This window comes from Vulpes lagopus, chromosome 7, assembly GCF_018345385.1.
Source record: "Vulpes lagopus strain Blue_001 chromosome 7, ASM1834538v1, whole genome shotgun sequence".
Lineage (NCBI taxonomy): Eukaryota > Metazoa > Chordata > Mammalia > Carnivora > Canidae > Vulpes > Vulpes lagopus.
In genome coordinates, this window is record NC_054830.1 from 23293973 (window position 1) to 23299343 (window position 5371).

Below are 5371 nucleotides of genomic sequence, written 5' to 3' on the forward strand. Positions count from 1 at the left end.
CTTTGCTTCCCTGGCTACTCCTATCTTCCTGGCACTTCCACCGGCCTTTGGCACGTGCCCACCTTTCTAGCTTCTCATTGCACTCTCTGTGAGCTCCCCAGTAGTCTCAGTTCAATTCCTCCAAGGCTTCAAGTCACCAAATCTGTTTATGTTGCTAGCAACCATTACTTCTCACAAAGAGGGTGCTTCAGGAAGAAATGTTCTTTACATGCTCTGATTCCACATGCACTGCAACCACTGCAGGCAAGAGCATTGGGCTAATAATTGGTCCGGTGAGTCACAAAAGAAACAACTTCTCCAGGGGAGGAGATGTGCTTTCTGTGGAAACGTGCCCATGTGCCAGTCTGAATCTAGCTGCCCCTCAACATCACCTGCCTGTTTTGTGGGGCGTCTCCTTACAAACTGTTTAAGAGCTGACTCAAATGAAAATATCCTACACACACACATAACAGCTACTTCTGCTGTTTCATCAAAGGTGAGGTTTTTACACCATGTTGCCATGGACCAATCCATTCACTAAAGATAATTAGTTTCTTTCCTTAATCATCAGACTTTCTCACTCAATCCCCTCGGGAAAGTCTCATTACTATTACTTAACTACCTTTAGGAGGATATTGAAAACGACTCCATTCAATTGGATCTAACTAGTTAAAGTAGCCAAATCAAAGCTTTAGAGTTCCAACCCAAATATTTCTTCTTTTGGTTCTTATGCACATAATTACATATGATTTACAATGACGCACAAAATTTCCGGAAATAAAAGTAGGAATCTTTGCTCAAAATTTCACCCAATCCAGAAAAAATATACCCAAGCAACAGAAGACATGTTACGAGCATGGGACTCATGAGGTTGGAAATTTTTTGCAGGGTACATCTTCACTATCCCCTGAAATCCCATAAGGGGTAGGAATGCGAGATGGTGCCTGGAGGTGGCAGGTATAGGGGGCAGGAAACTAAAGTTCTCAGAGGCTCTGAAACCTTTTGTGTTGCTCTGACAACTTCTTTCCCAGTGATCCAGTGATTAGAACTATTTCCCCACCAGTACAGAGCTGTCTGCAGACATGCAAGCTCAGAGAGAGGGGTGTATATGAAGGTGGCACGGGGAGTACCCAACCATGAGGGTATTTCTTAGAGAAATACTCAAGGCAAGAAATGTGGTGAAAAACATACTGTAGCTACACTACAAAACTGGGATGGCCACATAAATACCCAAAGGCTGGGGGATTTGCAGCTCAGGACTCGGCCAGTAGGGAAGATGGGAAGGTAGGAGTATTATGTTGGCTCATGAGCAAAGGTTAAGCAACCAAATCTTAAACTGCTTATCTGAGCTGAACTTGTGAACTGCTGAGGTTTGCCCATCTGGGTAATAATAGCTGTGCTCAATTATCAGCACTAAAGAGCAGCCATCATGGAAAGGGACCTGGGCCAAAACACTGACCAGGGTTTTGCAACCCCAATGGTGAAATCAGCTTCGGGCAGTTGGCCCTGGATGTGTTCTTCCCCATCATCACCCTCTCAGAAGAAAAAAGAGAGAGAGACAGAGAGAGAGAGAGAGAGAGAAGATACCCTCTCCAACCATGGACAGATTGGCTTGAGTCAATTGGGACCCCTGTTCTAGAAGGAAATGCTCAAAGACCATCTCCCAATTTAAGTGGACAAAGAATGACCTATATCTTTGATGTAGGACCCGCAACGCTCCTTGTCTTGAGTCCTTGCACATCTCCTCAGCCCACTTCAAGCCTCTCTTCCTTTCACACCTCTGGTATACCTGTTGCTTAGCCTTCAGCCACTTTCCAGACTTTATTCTCATTAGCCCCTTGGCATCTTTGTTTGCCTAACCAACTCTTCTCTGAGCTCTACATTTATCAGTCACCCTCCACAGGGAATAGTTCTCCGGAGACCTTCTAGAGTAGGTCCCACCTTGTTATCTTCTAGAGCAGAGTCATCAAATGCTGGCCTGAGTGTCAATCTGATGGGCCACCTGGTTTCATAACATATTCTTGTAACATAGCCAACCCCCATTCATTTACACATAGTCTGTGGCTGGTTTCACACTACAATGACAGAGCTGGATAGTTGTGACAGAGGCCACATGGCCTGCAAGCCAAAAATACATACTACCTGGTTCTTTACAGAAAAAGTTTGCTGACCCCTATTCCATAGATTTAACATATTCTATAATTATTTTCTCTCTACTTATTATTATTTTTTGACTCAAAACTGTAAGTTCAGTTATGCAGGATCTTGTTTCTTTATCCCCAACATCCAGCACATTGCCTGGCACAAAGACTACATACAGCATTGAAACTAAAGCAGGGATTACAATTTCTATTTTCAAGATGGAAATGTTGAGTGTGAACAGGAGAAAATGTATCTGGATTGTAGGGACTTCCCTGGTGGCAGGTTTTTATTCCTTTTGCTTTAGTCTTTCTTAATGGCCCTTATCTATACTAGTTGCTTTAGTATCTGTTTCCTCAACTGGAATGTGAGCTCCAAGAGGCCTTCTTTCTTCTGCCAGCTGCACCATGAACAATGCCTGGCACTTACGAAGAGTTCCATAAACTAGTGACTAGTGGATGGACATCCCTAGCTTTTAGATGGCAGTGTTTCGGACTTCCCTGGAGCTGGATGAACACTATGGTACACCCTGGAAATGACCACAACAATAATCAGCATAGGCATTATTTCTCAAGATGATATAGTCATGTTCCAATTATTTATGCTAATAAAGAGAAATCCTGAACGCAAATGGTCCAGGCATCCATTCTGTTTAGATTAAAAATACCTCCTCTTCTGTAGTTGTGACCAGTGAACTTGCCCAGGGGGGGGGTTTATTTTGACTAAATCAGTCAATTCTCTCCTTTATTCTTAAAAAAAAAATGTTTAAATTTATTTATTCATGAGAGACACAGAGAGAGAGAGAGGCAGAGACATAGGCAGAGAGAGAAGCAGGCTTCATGCAGGGAGCCCGACGTGGGACCCAATTGATCACTCCCTGGGCTGAAGGCAGCACTAAATCCCTGAGCCACCCGGGCTGCCCCAGTTCCCTCCTTTAAAGGTGAAGAGAGGAAGTAGGTGTGGTAGGAGGAAAATTTACAAACATCATGAATCTCAGCCCAGGCTGTAGACTATCACTTACCAGTTATAAGACCTGGAAATGAATTTAGGAATCCCTTCCAAGCCTCAGTGTGTCCATCCATTAAATAGCAACACAAGTAAGTCCATAAGGAGCTGTTCATATCATCATTAGTATCATCAGTAATAACTGAAGAGCAGAGTTAGTGTTCAAAGAACTGGTATTATGTAGAAGTAGTTTAGAATAGTAGTCAAGGTCTTCTTCCTGACTGGTCTTCGGCGGTTAGTCTCCTCAGCGCTGCCCATAGCAAGATGTCTTCAGGAAATGCCAAAATTGGGCATCCTATTCCAAACTTCAAAGCCACGGCTGTTATGCCAGATGGCCAGTTCAAAGGCCTCAGGCTATCTGACTACAAAGGAAAATATGTTGTATTCTTCTTTTATCCTCTTGACTTCACCTTTGTGTACCCCACGGAGATCATTGCTTTCAATGACAGGGCAGAAGAATTTAAGAAACTCAACTGTCAAGTGATTGGTGCTTCTGTGGACTCTCATTTCTGTCACCTGGCTTGGATCAACACACCCAAGAAACAAGGAGGACTGGGACCCATGAACATTCCCTTGGTATCAGACCCCAAGCATACCATTGCTCAGGACTATGGAGTCTTAAAGGCTGATGAAGGCATCTCGTTCAGGGGCCTCTTTATCATTGATGATAAAGGTATCCTTTGGCAGATCACTGTATGACCTTCCTATTGGTTGCTCTGTGGATGAGACTCTGCGACTGGCTCAGGCCTTCTAGTTCACTGACAAGCATGGGGAAGTGTGCCCTGCTGGCTGGAAGCCTGGCAGTGATACCATCAAGCCTGATGTCCAGAAGAACAAAGAATATTTCTCTAAGCAGAAGTGAGCGCCTCGCCATTTTAGGGCCGGCTGTAGTGGGGCATCCATGAAAACAGAATCTTTTTTTGTACTATTGTCATGCTTAAAACAAGACTTTAGACTCTGCAGATGTGGTATGTGGTATGTGGTATGTGGTATGTGGTATGTGGTATGGGACAAGACAGCTCTTTCCCGCAGGGTTTGGGGAGGCCAGCCTTTCTTCCTCTGGAGAGAATGGTCTGAGGTGTGCTATGGGGCAGGCCAACTGATACGTACAGTAGCAAGGCATCACTTTTGATCTTTTGTTGTTTCTATTAAACTTGAACTGAGAAAAAAAAAATAGAATAGTAGTCAAGTGTGTGGACACTGGAGCTAACCTATCTAAGTAGAAATCCTAGTTCTGCCATCTATTAGCTGTCTGAACTTAGGTGAGTTGTTTCTGTTATCATTATTAGTGGTTTTACTCCTCAAAGATCCCCCAAGCCCCTGAGAGCTTCCACCGAAAATTCCAAAAATAACTTCATAACCGCTATTGGGAATAAAACATGGGTCAGACACCCAGTGACTATCTCAGGACCTTCTCTCTCAACCATCCACAACCTGGTGCTACTTCTCTATTACATTCTGCAAAATGGCACCTTTCAATGGCAGGACTATGACCAAAACCATGAGAAAAGAAGTTTCTTGCAAAAATAAGCTTGGAAGATCAGCACTTGGTCTGTAGGAGGCATAGAGAAGGTGGTCAAAGGGCAGAATTTCTTATTAAAGTGCCAATGCCCCCCACCAGTCAATGGCACAGAGCCCCTCCAGCCCCTGAGATTACACTGGAAGTTAGAACCTGGCTGAGCTATACCTGGGAAAGGCAAGCTAACATGGCTCTAGCATGGCTCCCCTTTGAATGGCCTTTTCCTTTTACATGTAAAGTGAAGGCCAGTGACCAGACTCTTGAGAAACAGAAACCAGCCCTGACACTCTCTTATCCAAGTTTTGACTGAGCCATACCTTCCATGTTGAGCACTTGCCTCTCTTCAATCAACCTCACTACTATAACCTTAGACATAGTTGACCTTATGAGGTTTTTCTCCAATATTTTGGGATCCGCTTCAATCCATTTGGCTTGAGTGACACTCTGGGCAAGTTTTCATGAATGAGACAGAGGAAAAATGTGCCTGAATCACATGATTAATCAGAGTATATGTTTTTTTCACTTATGCCACCATAAGCCCTTTTTATTAATGTATTTAGTCAGTTTGGGGATTTTTATTAGATATTCATGTTTCTAAGTCTTCATCCTAAGGATAAGGCAGGCAAGAATTTGCTTCCAAAGCAACTTACTGTCGCTACCTTTTAATAACTGAAGGTTTTAGTACAGTGATTTATCCTTAAGCCTCTTGATAATCCCAGCAACCTCTAG

The 5371-nt window shown here is 43.5% G+C and overlaps 1 pseudogene; it reads left to right on the forward strand.

The window, feature by feature from the left end:
• Positions 1-3387: 3387 nt before the first annotated feature.
• LOC121495977 lies at positions 3388-3985 on the forward strand (annotated as a pseudogene).
• Positions 3986-5371: the final 1386 nt, after the last annotated feature.